Consider the following 19247-nt stretch of genomic DNA (forward strand, 5'->3'; position numbering starts at 1 on the left):
GAGGACTCAAATGCAGCATTCGAAGGAGAGTCTTGATTCTTTTTGTGAGTTGTTTTATACGGGCTGACCAGTGCTCATCAACTGCCACACTGACAGAACTGCTGGGACCTCAACTCCTTACACCGTAGAAACAAAAGTCTCTTTTTTCTTTACCCTTTTATGAGGTGAAAACCTGGAGGGTACATATAAATTACAAGCATGGGAAACGGATTTGTGAGAAGATTCTGGAGGAAGTGTAAGGATTCCAAGTTTGAGATGTAGTTGGATATAAATTGATGCTGGAGTGTAGCAAGTGTAATGCAGAATGTGAAATAAAAAGTAACTAAAAAATATAGGAAAGAAAGGTCAGTAGCAACATATCTTCTCTATTCTTATCAGACCAGGAAAAAGTTTACATCAAACCTATTGTCCTGGGGCAACTGGACGACTCAGTCAGTTAAGCGTCTGACTTCAGCTCAGGTCATGATCCTGGGGTCCTGAGATCAAGCCCCAAGTCAAGCTCCCCACTCAGCAGGGAGTCTGCTTGTCCCTCTGCCCCTCCCCCCACTTGTTCACTCTCACTCTCTCTCTCAAACAAATAAATAAAATATTTAAAAAAAAACATATAGTCCTGGCTGCTCAAGAAAAGGATACACTTTCCTCATAAACTTGCTTTGCTTGGGGCATACCAGAAGAGAGGAAATGAAAACACTTGAAATAATGTCTGTTACAATTAATAATCTAATGAAGACTCATACATAAAATTGCATGTGGATATGTGTGTATTTATATTATGCTGTTTTGTATTGCAGAGTACATATTCTTTAATTCCTCTGAATGAAAACGCACAGCAGGCCACTCTAGGGCCTGTTTCTGCCCTGACAGATACATCAAGTTCCTGGTCCTAATTAACATCAAAAGCCTATGGCTCAGGGGCACCTGGGTAGCTCAATCAGTTACGTGTCTGCCTTCTGCTCAGGTCATGACTCGGGGTCTCAGGATTGAGCTCCAAGTAGGACTCCCTGTTCAGCGGGGAGTTTGCTTTTCCCTCTCCCTCTGCCCTTCCCCACCACTCATGCTCTCTCTCAAATAAATAAAAATAAAATCTAAAAAAAAAGAAAAAAAAAAAAGCCTATGGCTAAGAGGAAATCAAGCACCAAACCATATTTTTTATATTTGCAGCTCCAGCCTTTCTGCCTCATATGTCTCTGACTCTAGTTGATAGCTTTATTTTCTTATCTCCTGACCCTAGAACTAATAATTTGATACCATTTTGGGACTCTGAGGACTACTTGCATTCCCCCTTACACTGGGGCTTGCCTGACTTCTTGGATTATACTAATTGGGCCCAAACAACATCTTGCCCCAGATCTCACAATCCAAAGACATCAGAGTTTATTTTTTCTTGTATTTCATTTGTTCTAGATAGTAACAATACTTTAGCTGGCTGGCTGGCTATAAAGGACAAGTTAAAAAACTAAAATCACAGGCTTTATTTATACAAGCCAGCTCATTTTTAAAGTAGTGTGCTACAATGAAAAGAAAGGAGGCTTTGGGGATCAGAGATACCTAGGTTCAAATTCAATTTCTATCATTCTAGGAGAACTTTTACTTCTAAATTACAAAAACGATCGTTTGAAAGTCATTTTGAAAGCCATGTTGCAAATGGAAAATCACAAAGGAAAAGACGAATAGATTTGACTATGTAAAAATCTGAAGAGAAAGAGAAGTTCCATAGAAATACTAAAAATGAAAGTAAAGGGCAAATGGAAATTGGGAATAAATATCCAGCACACACATTGACTTTTGAGAAGTTATTATATTAAGCATGTGAGGAATCCTTAAAGATTAGCAAGGAAACCTCTAACACTCCAGTAGATACATAAATTGACAAATCGTGATGGGACTATCATAAGGAGAACAATGCAAATGATCAATAAGCTTGAAAAAGAAAGAGTTGAAAAATAATTAAAGGATAAAATTGAGCATAACAATGAGATCCCACTATCACCTATAAAATCAGATTTTTTTTAAATGGGTACTTTTTGGTCATGCTATGAGTAGACAATTATTTCTTTGCATGGCTAGTTCAGCTGTCATTTGGATTTTTCAGTCACTTCCTTCCTCCAAGAGCTCTCTGATCATGTCACAAATGTCTTCATTATATCCTACCACCTGCTTTAGCTTTTCTTCATAGAACTAACTTATCACTCTCTAGCATTATCTTATATTTGATGCTAGTTATCATTGCTTTCCCACTGAAATATAAGAAACCTGAGAATAATACCCTGCTCTGCCTTTTCCCCCCAACGTCTAGAAAGAGTTTCCATTGTTTTGTACAACTCAATAAACATATCCTGAATGAAAGGCTGAAAGGAGTGCATATTTTACACTTATGGGTCACAGCTCTGCAATATATCAAAAGCTTTCAAAATGGTCTTCCTTTTGACTCAGTAATCCCACTTCCACAGATTTATCGCCAGAAAATAATCAGAAATACTCATTGGGATTTATGTGCAATGATAGTCATTTTAGTATTATTTATAATAGCAAAAAAATGAGAAAATAATATAAATGTCCAAAAATACAGAAGTAGGTAAATAAATTATGGTGCATATCTAGTATATAAAATTATGAAATCATCAAAAGTTATGCTATTGAACATTATTTTATGACCTAAAGAATTTTAAATACTGAGAGAAAATAGTACATCAAAGTTTATAGAGAGAATAATCCCAATTTTGCTAATATATGTATGTAAATAAAGATATCCTACATACATCATAAGTCACAGTCCTTTCAGCTCATGATTTCCTTGACACCAAATTACAATTGTCCAAGTGCTCATCTAAGGTTACTGAAAGAGTCCTTGTATTTTATCATGTTCATTTCTCCAGGCAGCTGGATTGCCTGGTACATTGTCCCATGTTTTATACCATCCTACCTATCACTATCTCAAGCAGCTCCCTTATTTTTTCCAAGGCACCAGTCTTAAAAGACTCAAATTATTTCCTTTATACAAGTATGGGCCAAACATGGGATGAACCCTTGCTTTTGGATGGCTTGGTAGTCACTTCCTATAATATTTAATGAGAAGATACACCAGGAATATTGGAATGGAAGTACAATACAGAAAATAACCTATAAATACCTATCATAGGGTTATCTCTAGACTGACTATAAGAGAACTGGATACATTTATGGAGAAATGTTCTTGTGAGATAAATTTGTAGGAGACAGAATTGAGAATGACAAAATTGGGCAGAGGGAAAAGTTGTCCCAAATTGAGATAAGGGGCTGGGGCCTGTGATTCTCCATATCAACTGGTCTTTGACTATGAGCCACACCCTAGGAGAAGGCACATTCCAAGGCAGTATCTTGTGGCAGAAGGTCATATGCAGTGACAGTCCGTGAATCTTCAGCAATAAAATTTCCAGTAGCTGTGGGGATGTGGTGGAGCTTAAGAGAGAACCTGGGTGGAGCCTCATTATATTAGTGTTTAGGGCGCTGCTGTAACAAAATACCACAGATCGTGTGGTTAAAACAATAGAGTGTATTAAAGGCCCAGAGGCCAGAATTTTAAGATCAAGTTTCTAGCCATTTGGTTTCTGGTGACAGCGCTCATCCTTGCCTCTTTCTCATTGTGTATTCAAATGGTCTTTCCTTGGGCCTTTTACCGTATGACAGAAAAAGCAAGCTCTCTGATTTTGAGAAAACATGGTGATCATTTTTTCTTTATTTTAATAAATTTATTTTTTATTGGTGTTCAATTTACCAACATACAGAATAACACCCAGTGCTCATCCCGTCAAGTGCCCCCCCCCAGTGAATGTCACCCATTCACCCCCACCCCCCGCCCTCCTCCCCTTCCACCACCCCTAGTTCGCCTCCCAGAGTTAGGAGTCTCTATGCTCTGTCTTCCTTTCTGATATTTCCCACACATTTCTTCGCCCTTCCCTTCTATTCCCTTTCACTATTATTTATATTCCCCAAATGAATGAGAAAATACACTGTCCTTCTCCGATTGACTTACTTCACTCAGCATAATACTCTCCAGTTCCATCCACGTTGAAGCAAATGGTGGGTATTTGTCGTTTCTAATGGCTGAGGAATATTCCATTGTATACATAGACCACATCTTCTTTATCCATTCATCTTTCGATGGACACCGAGGCTCCTTCCACAGTTTGGCTATTGTGGCCATTGCTGCTAGAAACATCGGGGTGCAGGTGTCCCGACGTTTCATTGCATCTGTATCTTTGGGGTAAATCCCCACAGTGCAATTGCTGGGTCGTAGGGCAGGTCTATTTTTAACTCTTTGAGGAACCTCCACACAGTTTTCACATTGGCTGCACCATTTCACATTCCCACCAACAGTGCAAGAGGGTTCCCTTTTCTCCGCATCCTTTCCAACATTTGTGGTTTCCTGCCTTATTAATTTTCCCCATCCTCACTGGTGTGAGGTAGTATCTCATTGTGGTTTTGATTTGTATTTCCCTGATGGCAAGTGATGCGGAGCATTTTCTCATATGCATGTTGGCCATATCTATGTCTTCCTCTGTGAGATTTCTCTTCATGTCCTTTGCCCATTTCATGATTGGATTGTTTGTTTCTTTGGTGTTGAGTTTAAGAAGTTCTTTATAGATCTTGGAAACTAGCCCTTTATCTGATATGTCATTTGCAAATATCTTCTCCCATTCTGTAGGTTGTCTTTTAGTTTTGTTGACTGTATCCTTTGCTGTGCAAAAGCTTCTTATCTTGATGAAGTCCCAATAGTTCATTTTTGCTTTTGTTTCTTTTGCCTTCGTGGATGTATCTTGCAAGAAGTGACTGTGGCTGAGTTCAAGAAGGGTGTTGCCTGTGTTCTCCTCTAGGATTTTGATGGACTCTTGTCTCACATTTAGATCTTTCATCCATTTTGAGTTTATCTTTGTGTATGGTGAAAGGGAGTGGTCTAGTTTCATTCTTCTGCACGTGGATGTCCAATTTTCCCAGCACATGGTGATCATTCTTAAATCCAATCCTGGATACTCATTTTCCACCAGGGAAACTGCAAGTACAGAGTCTGTCAGTCATGCACTGGTGAGCAAGTACTATAATATCCTATATGACGAACTACTCGAAAACTCAGTAGCTTAAAGCAACAATCATGTGTCTTCAGGTTGGCTGATCTAGATTTTCAGAAAATTAGTTGCAGACAATTTATTGGGGCCATGATTTACCTGTGTCCTAAGAAGAACAAGGGAGGCAAGACTGAGCCAAGAGAGAAGCTGATGTAAGCTGTGTCTGCTGAGCTTGATCTTAAGCTACAGATCGAATCAGGATTGTTCCACATACTCCTCATCCTCTTTGAAACAATGGACTAGCTGAGCCATGTCTCCACAGAGAGATGGCAAAGGTGAAAGAGAATATAACTGTATTTGTCCAGTGTGCATGGAACATTAATAATAAAAATACTCAATAGCTTACTACCTGAATTTTGTTTTCTCTTAAGCTTTTTTTTTCCCCTCTTGTTCCTGGATTATTTCCTATATGTGTTTATGATCTTAATCCCTCTAATAAACAATCTGGTTCATCTGCCAAAGGAGGTCCCTAGGGCAGCATTTTCCTCTGATTCATATTCACCTACCTGCTAAGTGTCAATTTACTCCTCCTTATTTTCCCCTCTAACCCTGAGAGATGTTTCATTCCTTCCTATAGGGCTAACAATGTACTTAAAACCACATTCCTGTTATTTATCCAGCATATGTAGGTTTTTCAGGGAATAGAAGACCATTCAGAATCCCTAGATCCTCATCTTACTGAAAGGCAAATCTCCTTTTTACTATCCTCTTAAGGTTTCTATTAGAGAGGCCTTTGAGATAAGCAATGTGTGATGCCAGAGCTGGAAATAACATTCCGTGGAATTTCAGAGACAGAAACAGCAACATGTGTAGATTGTCCTATAGACCTGCATGTGGGGTGGTACAGAATCTCAGTGTTACAGGATTGCAGGGTTCTTGTCTCACAGAGTCGAAGAATGAATCTCTTGGACACAAAGGGGTGAAGTGAAGTGAAAGTTTATTAAGGGGAGATGAGAACAGAAAGGAAAGAAAAAACTCTTTAAAGTGAGCCGGGTCCCAAATGGGTTGCCACTGAGGGTTTTTAGGGTCAGTTATTGAGAACTTGACCAGGGAGCTTGTGGCCTTGAGATTCTTGTGCTGTCTTGGTTTGAGCAAGGACTATTAATAACACCCTTCATGACTTACTTTGAGGTTTGGCCATTTTCTGTGATTACATTGTAAGCTGCCAAAGAAAAATACTCCCTAAAAGGCAGGGCCAGGTGGTCTGGTCTATTCCCTTATCACTTGTTCACTGTGACTTAGTACTTTTGCCTACCAGGAATAGTCTCAGAGCCTAGTCAGGGGCCCCCTACCTTTCCCTGCCTAAACCTTAACCCTTTCCTTACTCAGGCTCTACAGGGTAGCTAGAATTACTGTAGTGTGATGTGCTACCTGGCCGCTACCTGCACTGTCAGCTGTGTATACACCAGCACCTCCAAAGGTGTGATCAGAGATGGGAGAGCCAGCCTTCTGGATGCAGCTGTATGACAGACAGACTGCACATTCTACCACCTGACAGGACACATTGCCTTAAATGCTCAGTGGCATCAGATTGTCATGGAGCTCTGTAGGAAACCGTTCTCAATCTGTAGTCCTTCTGCTGGATCCTGTTTCATCTCTGTCATTTATATTTATTGTAAGTATATAGATTTAAATTTGCCACCTCAATGTGTTTACATTTTATTTTACTTTAGTTTTTTTATTTTCTTTTTCCTCTCTTCCTATATACTAGTGTACATATCACATTTTCTTCTGTTTTGAAAATTGTTTTGGGGGCGCCTGGGTGGCTCAGTTGGTTGAGCATTTGCTTTTGGCTTGGGTCGTCATCCCATGGGTCTCTGCTTAGCAGTAAGTCTGCTTCTGCCTCTGCCACTTCCCTCCATTTATACTGTGTTTCTCTCTGGCTCTCTCTCTCAAATAAATAAATAAAATCTTAAAAAAAAAAAAGAAAAAGAAAATTGTTTTAATTTTTCTGTTGCTTTTACTAACTAATTAAATCAACACCTTTTTTTTTTTCTTTCATAATCTTATTGACTTCTAGGTTATTTATGTCTTCCCTATACTGCTACCTCCTTCTTGACTTCTTCACCCAATCTCACTGGCATGTGATCCTCAGCCACAATTTATTCTTATATTAGTATGCCTGTTTTTTTACAGCTTTATTGAGTTATAAATGACATACTATAAACTGCACATATTTAAAGTATACCATTTGATGTTTAAATATATATATATATATGCACCTTGAAAAATGTTTCACTTTAAAAATATATACAATAAATTTATTTTTTTTTTATTTTTTTTTAAATATATACAATAAATTTAATAAATTATTTGCCATCTCAGTTTTATTTCTCCTAGATTTGACTTTTTCCTTCTAGTTCCTAGACTGCTTCTTCTATGAGAACTTTCAAAGTAAATTATTTTGTAATAAACTTTCTCAAGTGCCTATGACCTTAGTGTCTTTCACTTTAAAGCAATAATTTAGTTTGATCTGAAATTCCAAATTTGAAGTCCTCATCCCATCTTTCTGAAAGTATTTATTGTCTTTTTGCATTTGGTAATTCTTTTGAGAACTCTAAGGTTAACTCAGTCTGAATTGTATTCCTTATAAACAATCTTCTTCCATTCATAGAACATATTAGAATCGTTGCTTAATGTTTAATCTTCCAATATTTAAATATAATGTGTCAGCTATGAATATCAGTTCTTACTTACTTGTTTGGCTCTTTAGCATCTCTGTCAAATGAAGTTCTCTATTTTTAAACAATTCTAAAATTTTCTGTGATTATATTTTTAAAAATACTTCCTCCCCTCCATTTATTTTTTTTCTCAGCACTTAAAAATCCTATTATAACAGATGTTGAGACTTCTAATTCTATATTTCTTATTTCAGTGTTTCAGTCTTTATTTCCATCTCTTTATCCCTTCCTGGTGCCTTCAAGAGAGTTCTAAAATGGCATATTCAGACTCACTATCCACTCCTTGGATTTATCCTTGTAGTTCTTCTACTCATCCACTGAGTTCATTTTTTTCAGCCACCATGTCTCCATACCTAATGCTACATACAACTATCTAGTTTCTATTACATCCTATGTGCTGTGGTTCTAATGTTGGCAAAGGTGACTGGTTAGAGGAGGTGAAGTGGCCTTTGAGCTCCTGGGTCTCCAAATCTAGAGTATTTGTTTCAAGATGTGACATAGATCCCAAACTCCTGGGCTTTGGGCCTGAAGCCATAAACAAATGGAACTTTGGGGTGCTTTATGGGAGAGGTGAGGGTAATACATAATTTTGTTCAAGTGGGTAGATAATGGTACATTGAATCAATCCCTCAACTCTTTACTTCTTCCTTTAAAAGAATTAAAATCAGGTCTTTGGGGTGGCTTCATGGTGAACAGATTTGTCTTCTCCACCCCTTGAGTTGCTTGCACAGTGGAATATTAGTGGTTGTGACATGAGCAAAGTGTTATAGGTACGTGCACATTTGGGTGGACCCTTGCACTTCAGTGATCCTTAACACTATGTCTTTGGAACTGTAGCTTCCAAAGAGAATATGGAGAGATGTAAAGAAGACCAGAGGCTAATTCCAGTTGAACCACAGACATGTTACAACTAATAAAAATTTAAATTGTCATGGTAAGCCACTGAATGAGGAATCTATTTGTAGCAGCATTATTAAGCAATAGCTGACAAATACACAGAGTGTGCACCACTGGTTATTTCTCAAAACTGTGTGTTCAGGATTAATGTGGATAATATCTTCTCTCATTTTTAAAAGAGATTTATTTCATTCATTTTACGTTGTTGTGCTATCTGTTATTCATAGCCCTTAGGATATCCTCCCGTGCTTCACCAGAAGGGCTGCACTTTTCCAAGAGCTCCTTTCCCTGGTTGAACTTACTCAACTCCCAGGGCTGCAGAAAGTGGCATTACTGAGATAGGCAGCAGATGGAATCTGTTGGGAATCATTCTCATGCCCTTCCAAGCTTGACCCTACTCTGACATGATCCTCCAGCCTGTGAGAAAAGTTGGACCAAATGGGATATGATGCAGGCAAAAAGTGCAAGCATGCTAGTATTGAAGGGGTCAAAAAGTAAATTTAGGAAGCTTTCTAGCATCTTGTTCCCCTAGAGGAATTTTCTGCCTACATTGTCCACACGTGCTGGGACACAGCAGTGCCTGATATTTTTCTCAGGAAAGGCACATTTCCCAATTAATTTTCTCTTTGAGCCTGACAAGTTTATATATGTATAAAATATGTTTTCAGTTCTGACTCTTTGTGTAATTTGTTATCTTAAATAGTGAGGACTTAATTTGAAAGCCATAAAGTATCCTCCAATCATCCTAAAATATCAATAATGACTGAATAGTCATAAAATTTACAGAAGTTGGAACTGTTAGTACCAACTAGGCCTTTTTTAGTTTCCTGTACTTTAATTGATGTGTAGGGTAGACCTAGGAGTTCATTTTGTTTTCTGGCAACATTCATTCTTCCTTTTACTCCTCAAAATACTTTCTACACATTGCCTCAACTATATACAATGAGATTTCCTAATATTATCTTCCATGTTGACTCCAAATAAACACCACCAACTCCTTGTCGTGCAAAGGTGCTGCATATTGAGTTATATTTAATAGTCAATGGAACATATTCATCTGACTCAACATTTGTAATTCCAAGATTTCTAATAAAATATGCAAATAAATGGAAAGGGAAATTAAATCCATTAAAAATACAATGAAAATTATTATAACCAAAATACAGGATAAAAATATATTAGCCTTAGAGTAGTTGTCATTAACTGTCTGAAAATTGGCTTGTTCTGGCTCTATTAATTCTGAGAAAAATACAATCTTATGCCACAATAGGGGGTTTTCAGGGGCCACTTCTGATCCTGAACGCTTGATCAATACACCGTGCATGGCCTCTGTGTAACTCCACTTTTCCTTCTGCTCCTCTACCCTAAAGATGATAGCAGATTTTTGTAATTACTGATTTTTGGATAGCAGCATAAGCCTTCTTATACTTTGTGTTTAAGTCCCTGTATAAAAATTCCTCTTTCTTAAATACCAAGAGGAGTTTCTGGACTGATGCAACAAACCTCTGACAATATCCAAGTAGATGAGATTTCCTTAGGATTTCAGGTTGTGACAAACTTTTTTCTTGATAAAATTTTATCTATTTTCCAAGACTCATTGTAAGTATCACCTTCTCAGCTATGGGTAGACCAATACTTCCTATTTTTTAAAATCTAAGTATTTCTTATATTCAATAAGAAAAGATGAATCAAGATGGGGAATATATATATATATAACCTCTTACCTCAAGGCCTTAAAATAAATATGAAAGACATTATGATATTTTAAATATTTAATCTATAATAGCCTTGGTATAAGCACACACAAGTACACACAAACACAAACAATTTGTAGAATTCAGGAAAGATAATTAATTGATAAGGGAAACCAACAGGAGAGAAAGACTGCAGAATGAGAAGCACACTTTTGGTTTAGAGGAAGAATGGGGCTTCCTGGAAAACCTATTGGCTTAAGAATATGCATTCAAATCAGTTCTAGTGATCTGAACCAGTATCTCCTATAATCAGAACTACATCGAAAGAGAAGTAAAATAAATGCAAACAAACACAGTGAGTAAAGGCCAGGCAGGGCTAGGTAGGGAGAGATAGATAGGGGGCTATGCGATCAGGTTTACAAAAATCCCCAAAATGCTGAAGTGTAAGGAAACCAGACATAAGGGAACAAGCCCTAGGTGAGGGCAGGAAGGGTGTCTTTTATATGACAGTCATCTGTGACCAACAAAGGATAACCAGGCCCCAAAGAAGTCAGTCATTAAAGATGCTATCACTAGTCTTTACTCAATGATGATATCAATAGGTAATGTTGAAAGGATTTAGGTTCTCTGGTTGACTTCCAATAAAAGAGCAACCTTACAAGCCCTCAGTGGCAACCCTGTCAGGACCCCTAAAAAGATAAAGAATTCAGAAATTTAAAATGTGAAATCAATTTTTTTCCCCAAGGATTCAAGTTGTACTATGTAACCAAATTACCACAACTGAGTTAGTGTGATGAAGAATGGAGCAGATGGCTTCTCTCTTCGTAGAAAATGGTTTGTGGAGGTCAAGAACCATGAAGAGTAAAAATAAAAGTTCCAAAAGAAACCTAATAGTATTTTAGACCAAGAGGAAGGAGAGAATAAAGGAGGGGAAGTAATCAAAGAAATAATGACAGTAAGTTCTCAGAGCAGAATAGTGATAGTAACAAAATTCAAGGCAGAATCAATGCAAAGAAAAAATCAAAGCATGCAAAAAAAATTGCTAGGCATAATATGATGAAATTGTACAACTGAAAAGGTAAAGAAAAATCATTTTTAAGTTGTAGAATAAAATAAATGGGAAAAATGTTATTTAAAATAAACTAGAATAAGAGTGGTACCTGTCCATTGAAAGAAGTATTAAGTAGCTAAAATATATATATATATATTTTTCAGGCATACATAGACTTAGAAATACTGCCATTAGAGAGGCCCTTTCTAAATATAATTACATAATACATTATATATATACAGTTATGTAATACATTTAAGAAAAAGGAAGTTGTAGAATACAGAATGAATTGTGAGAACAGGGGCACCTGGGTGGTTCAGTCAGTTAAGTGTCCAATTCTTGGTTTTAGTTCAGGTCATGATCTCACAAGTCCTGAGATCCAGCCCTGTATAGGACTCTGTGCTCAATGGAAAGTCTGCTTAAAGATTCTCTTCTTTTGCCCATACACTCATTCACACACTCCCTCTCTCTCTCTCGAATAAATAAATTCTTTAATAAAACAAATTGTGAAAACAGTATCACTAAATAATAGTAATAGGTCAAAATAGCTGTTGAAATATAATGTAAAAGATAGAAACTAGTAATTACTTGGAATAAAAATCACAGATGATCCCTATGTCACAGTTGGAAGGAAATGAATAGTAGGGAGCACTCAGAGGGGTTGTTTTGTTGTGGATAGGCTACAGAAATTGTTTGGCGTAAAAGGTAAGAAAAAATGTTTGCTTAAAAGTGTAAGTTAGGGATCCCTGGGTGGCGCAGCGGTTTAGCGCCTGCCTTTGGCCCAGGGCGCGATCCTGGAGACCCGGGATCAAATCCCATGTCGGGCTCCCGGTGCATGGAGCCTGCTCCTCCCTCTGCCTGTGTCTCTGCCTCTCTCTCTCTCTCTGTGTGTGACTATCATAAATGATAAATTAAAAAAAATAAATTTCTAAAAGTGTAAGTTAACAATTTAATGGCAATAATAGAAAATGATAAATGTAATACATAGTTTTAAAATTATTGCAATAAGTTCCACATGATATATCATCAGGGAAATACAAATTAAAACAATGATTAGACACCACTGCACACCTATTAGAATGGCCCAAATCTACATCAACATCATCAATTCTGAGGATGCAGAGCAACAGATATTCTAATAAATTGTTGGTAAAGATTCAAAAGGTCACTGCCTCTTTGGGAAATAGGCAGTTTCATACAAAACTAAACATACTGTTAACATATAATCTGGAAAGTGCACAACTTGGTATTTACCCAAAGGACTTTGAAACATGTCCACACAAAAACTTACATACAGACATTTACAGTGGCTTTCCTCATGATTGCCAAAACTTGATGCAACCATGATGTCCTTCAGTAAGTGAATGGATAAATAAATTGCGGTACTTATAAACAATGGGATATTATACAGTGCTAAAAAGAAATGAGCCACAGAGCCATGAGAAGACACAGAAGAAACTTAAGTGCGTATCACTAAGTGAAAGTAGACAATCTGAAAAAGTTACACACTGTGTGATTCCAAATAAATAGCATTGTGGAAAAGGCAAGACATTGGAGACAATAAAAATGTTAGTTATGGACAGAGTGAAGGGCTGCAAGTAAGTGGGCAGAGCACAGAGGAATTTTAGACTTGTGAAAATACTCTACAAAATATGATAATGACAGATATATGTCATTGTGCATTTGCCTAATCCAAGACAATGTACACTGAGAGTGAATTCCAAGGTAAACTCTGGATTTAGGATGATGATGATGATGATGATGGTGATGATGATGATGATATATCAATATAAGTTTATCTTGGTAAAAAAAAAAGGTATTAATCTGGTGCAATTTTTCAAAAGAGCAGGATAGTAACATTTCACCAATTCTTCAATTTCCCCTCCAGTTCCTTACCTTCTAGATTCAGTCACAATTGTGTAAGGTCTTATCCTATCATAAAAATGTTATTCACAATACAGGGTTTTGTCTCTTTGGTTCAATTTGACTTATATACATTACTTCCTAACAACATCCTACAATTCTTCACTGGTGTGGAAGAATAAAAAAAACTGAAAAGAACTTAATGTCCCAAATACTGATTGAAAAAAGAATAAGTTAAATGGGCTTCAATCACAAACAAGGATCTTTTCACTCTCTTTCACTACCCTTATTCCGACTCTCCTTGTCCACATTTTTCCATCTCGTTGACATTCAGTTTTAGAGTTTATCTTTTTATGCTCAAAACAGAAAGGAAAAGGCAAAGTTAGTTTCAGCAGAATGCCCAACAGTGGTGTTGATGTGCTATATGTGGGAGATTATTCATTTTCCTCATGTTCCAAACTGCAGAGTCCTGCCAGTTTCCAAAACAACGGCTTACACATGACTCTTCTTATTTAAGTGATTATCGTTCTGGCAATACCCAAACTTGACAGCGAGGATGGCTGATTCAGGAGAAATGAAAATTAAGAAATAATTACGATTCAGACCTTCAAAAGACTCCAGATTAAGAACCTTAGAAAACCTGTAAAAATTTTTTTTTGTATAAATGTTTATAAAACATATCCACCTCACCATGAGGATAATTTTTTAAAATTGCAACTAAAACAACCAAATTCAATAAACAGTACAGCCTTAAAAGTGTTCAATAAGTGAGTGACCTCACCAAAATGGTAATATAAATTGTTTCTGACTTCATCCTCCAAGAAAAACAAATTGCATCTAGTTGAGATCAAGACACCATGAAGAAAATCCTGGAACACAGAGGTACAATTGAAGCAATGCTCTGTACCATGGAGACTAAATCAGGCTTCATTAGAAGGGAACAGAAGGGCCTATTCACTGACAGCACTTCCCCTCCCCTGGGCCAGTTCAGCACCACAAAAAGAAGTCTCCTCTGAGTCTCAGGTTCCTCTAGTAGGAAAAGACTACCCTAGGGAATAACCTGCCTTCCTCAGCACTGTGGGTCACTTTGTGGGAGTCCCTACTCTGTTCTTGAACCCTGAAGATTTCAGGGGAATCTACAGGGCCCAACCATTGGGAATCTGTAACAGAGAAGGAGGTAGATGCTTGTTGCAACCAGCACAAGATCTTGGAAAATCAAGTTCATACCTAAAGTGCCTAAGTAGTAATCCCAACTACTAGCTTTGCTCATCTGCAGAACAAGGTTGGGAGCACACTGTGACCAGGGAATTTGGTGGGGTGCAAATCTGCCTGATTTGGATACTCAAACAAGGGGTCCTGCCAGTCTTAGAGCCTGGTTTACTCATGCCCAGGAAAATGTTGAGTCATAGCCCCACCTGCTGTGAAGAGCACCTTCTAGCCTTCTCTGACTGGAAGGGCTGAAAATGGCTCCAAGAAGTCATGTAACCCAGGATGTTTGAACTGAGAGGTGGACAGAACTGGTTATCCCCAGAACAACCCATGTAGCAGATATGGAGGCTTTCTGAGCTATGCACCGGCAGAAGGATTGATTCATACACAAGACTATGAATAGATCCTGGACCCTTCCAAACCTTGAGACTGGCAAATTGAGAGTACCCTGGATTAGCCCTTCCCCCTCCCAACCAGGCATAAAGACTGAAACATGTCCCTACCCACTGTAGAGAGTGTCTGCCAACCCCATCTGACCAGAAGGGCTGGTGAAAACATCTGAATGCTGTGGAGAATATATATGGATATACATCCAAAGATAATGAAAGCATTAACTTGAAGAGATATATGCATCTCTACATTCATAGCAGCATCACTTACAATAGCCAAGACATAGAAACAACCTAAATATCCACTGACTGGATAAAGTAGTTGTGATATATATATAGTGAGATATATTATATATATATATATATAAAATGTCATACATACACACACACACATACATACACAGGAATATTATCCAGCCATAAAAAATGAAGAAATCCTACCACTTGCAACAATATGAATGAACCTTGAAGGCATTACGCTAAGTGAAATAGAATGATCTCACTCGTATGTGGAATCTAAAGCAAACAAAACAAAAACAAACTCACAGAAAAAGAGATCAGACTTGTGAGATAAATAAGTACTAGGGATGTAATGTACAGCATGATAACTACAGCTAACAATATAGCAAAGTTACTAACAGAGTAAAGCCTAGAAGTCCTCATCACAAGAACTTTTCTTTATTTTCTCTTCTTTTTCCTTTTTTTATTGTATCACTATGAGAAGGGGTGTTATCTGAACTTACTGTGGTAATCATTTCACTATATATGTAAATCAAATCATCATATTGTATGCCTTAAACTTATAGAGTGATATATGTCAATTATTTCACAACTGGAACAAACAGTTCAACAATTCTATCTCTAGGATATGGCAGAAGCCATAGCAGGAATAAAAGGCTATAACCAACCTTTACCAAGCTCCTACGGTATAAAGTGCTGTTCTAATTGCTTTATGCATACAAATTCATTTATCTCTCACAACAGCTCTGTGAGTGGTACACTCTGTTTGCTAGATGAGGTGCCAGATCAGGACATGAAGAAAATTGTCCAAAGATACCCAACTGGTAAGTGGCAGACCCTTAATTTATTCCTATGCTTTTAGTCGACAAGAACTCTTCTCAGTTCACAGATGTTTATGGCTCTGTCATTGATACTAATAAAAAATAAAATGTTAATGATCCCACATTAGGAAATGTTCAAGAAAATTTTGAAATACTTCTATGGTTGAATATTATGAATAGCCTAAACAGTCTTGAGAAAGAAACACAAAGCTGGAGTCATCATACTTCCTGATTTCAAAACTTGTTATAAAACTGAAGCTATGGTAATCAAATCAGTGCTTGGATCAAATCCAGTGCTAGATTAAAGACAAACCAAAGGGATGGAATAGAAAGCTCCGACCTATGTGGTCATATCATCCTCAACAAGAGTGCCAAGTCTATCTGGTGGGGAATTTGAGTCTCTTTATAAATGGTGTTGGGAAAACTGGATCTCAATTTGCAGAAGAATGACTGTGACCCCCACGGGGCACCATAGACACAAAACAACCCAAAAACAATTAAATATATAGATGTGAGATCTGAAATTATAACTAAAACTCCTAGGAGAGAACAAATGGAGAAAGCTCCATGGCATTGACTTCAGCAATAATTTTTTTTTATTATTATGACACCAACAGCACCGGCAACAAAAAGAAAAATAAACAAAATGGGCTACATCAAACTTCAACAACAACAAACTTCTGCACAGGAAAGAAAACAATTAAGAGAATGAAAAGGATGGGGCACCTGGGTGGCTCAATGATTGAGCGTCTGCTTTTGGCTCAGGTGGTGATCCCGGAGTCCTGGGATCCAGTCCCACATGAGGCTCCCCACAGGAAGTCTGCTTTTCCCTCTGCTTATGTCTCTGCCTCTCTCTCTGTGTCTGTCATGAATAAATAAATAAAATCTTTTTTTTTTTTAACAAAAAGAATGAAAAGGCAATATACGGAATAGAAGAAAATATTTGCAGATCACTTCTACCACCTAAATTATATAAACATCTCCTACAATACAACAACAAAAACCCCAAATTACCTGAATAAAACAAATAGGCAAAGGACTTGAATTTCTCCACAGAATATATACAAATGACCAACCAGCATACACAATGATGTTCAGTATCACTAATCATCAGGGAAATATGAATTAATACTGCAATAAAAAAAAAGTAAATAAAACCACAATAAGGTATCACCTCGCACCCATTAGTATGGCCAGAATCAAAAACAAAACAGAAGATAGGGGCAGCCCTAGTGGCTTAGTGGTTTAGCGCTGCCTTCAGCCTGGGGCGTGATCTTGAAGACCCAGGATTGAGTCGCTCGTGGGACTCCCTGCATGGAACCTGCTTCTCCCTTTGCCTGTGTCTCTGCCTCTCTCTCTCTCTCCTTCTGTGTGTGTGTGTGTGTGTGTGTGTGTGTGTGTGTGTGTGTCTCATGAATAAATAAATAAAATCTTAAAAAAAAAACAGAAGATAAAAAGTATTAATGAGGATGTGGAAAAATTGGAACTCCTATACATGATTGATGGAAATGTAAAACAGTGTGGCTGCTACAGAAAACAATATAGAATTTCCCCAAATTTTAAAAATTTAATTGCCATGCAATCCAACAATTCTACTTCTGGATATATATCCAAACGAATTAAAAATGGGATCTGAGAGAAATATTTACACACTCATTTGTTGTACAGCTTTTCATTTACTTGGCAGCATTTATGTACAATAACTAAACGTAGAAGCTACCATCAAAAGGCAAATAGATTGACAATATGTAGTATATACATACAACGGAATATGATTTATCCTTAAATGAGAAGGTAATTGTGTCACCTGCTACAACATGATTGAACCTTGAGAACATTGTATTAAGTGAAATAAATTAGGCATAAGAAGGCAAATACTCCATGATTCCACTTATACGAGTATCTAAAGTAGTTAAACTCTTAGAAACAAACAAACAAACAACAAAAAAAAAAAAAAAATAGAAGGATGGTTCCAGGGGGTCAGAAGGGAGGGAAATGAGAAGTTATTTATTGGGTGTAGAATTTCATTTCTGCAAGATGAAAATGTTCTGGAGACCTATTGCACAACAATGTCCATATAGTTAACATCACTGGATGTTAACACTTAAAAATAGTGAAGATGGTAAACTTTATGTGTTTTTTTATAATAATAATACCAGTACTATTACTAATGATAATAATAAAGGCAGAGAGTCAAGAGCCAGCCTGGCCTTGGATGTGAATGGTGAAGGGTGAGGGATTGGAGGAGAGGCCTGGGACATAGAACTTCCTGGAGAGTTCTAGAGTCCACAACTGACCCTGTGAACACTGGCGAGTAACTGAGTACCTTAAGCAGACAAGAGGGAGTTAACTGATACATTAAGCAGTTAAGAAAAAGTCCTTCCTCCAGAGGAAAATATGAAGCCAATTCTCTTTACTTATGAGCCCAGGTCCCTGAGAACAGTGCTTTGGTGATGGATGTGCAGAGTGGAAGGGTAAGAGGAAAGTGCACAGAATGTGGATGGTGGCCTCCTTCAGAGCCAATGGAAGCAGACAATGGGCAACATGAGACATTTCTAAGGACCAGGGAAGCCTGAATGATCCTCACTTCAAAGAAAGGTGTACATCTCCATCTCCTTGGTCGTTCATCACACCAAAGCTAGCATCGTGCTTTGTCAAAAAAAAAAAAAAAAAAGCTAAAACATTTAAGGAAAAATTAATGAGAATCCTTAGAAATCCAGAAGCTTGATTTCTTGTCCTTTTGTTGCTATTGTTGTTATTACCGTTGGATTTTTTTTCCCTTTGAAAATACAAATTTTATCACATAGTAAAAGATGTTCTTCTCCAAAATTCTACTTTGTATCATGTCTCTTTATCATGTTGTTTAAAATAATGAATAACGGGCATGGCCTTTTTGTATCTCAGACTCTAAAGAAATACACTGCTGATGAGTACTTATAAAAGGTTAACAACTAAAGAACGAGTTTTAACATCTAGTAAATATAATCCTACCATTATGACCCACCGTATTGCTATGAAGAGTGTTTCTTTAAAGTACCTCTTAACAAACACTGAGATCCACAACACGTTTCTGCACTGCTTCCCCTACTTCTACTGTTGTCAGCTTTAGATCTGAAGATGGTAGGGGGTACCCTGAAGCCTCATTATTGTTTCATTTCTTCTTGCTTTCCTTTCCTGACCCTCTGCCCATCCCCTGGGTTCTAGGTGCATCTGAAAAAGTCTTTTTTTTTTTTTTTTAAAAAAAAAAAGCCAACATAAAAGGGTAGATTTCTTTCACGTTAAAATTCATATTACCTAGCA

General features: G+C 37.4%; 1 long non-coding RNA gene across 9 annotated transcripts in view; it reads left to right on the top strand.

The window, feature by feature from the left end:
* LOC144291659 (uncharacterized) overlaps nt 1-19247 on the top strand; it is an 87016-nt gene that overhangs the window by 13168 nt on the left and 54601 nt on the right. For 7 of the 9 annotated variants that reach the window (XR_013359029.1, XR_013359025.1, XR_013359027.1 and 4 more), the window contains exon 4: nt 15871-15950. This is a non-coding gene — a long non-coding RNA (uncharacterized LOC144291659). Of the gene's footprint in view, nt 1-378; nt 690-5140; nt 5448-15870; nt 15951-19247 lie in introns of those variants that run through there. The other 2 variants (XR_013359030.1, XR_013359023.1) reach the window with 2 other exon arrangements.

The sequence above is a fragment of the Canis aureus genome, chromosome 20 (genome assembly GCF_053574225.1).
Source record: "Canis aureus isolate CA01 chromosome 20, VMU_Caureus_v.1.0, whole genome shotgun sequence".
Lineage (NCBI taxonomy): Eukaryota > Metazoa > Chordata > Mammalia > Carnivora > Canidae > Canis > Canis aureus.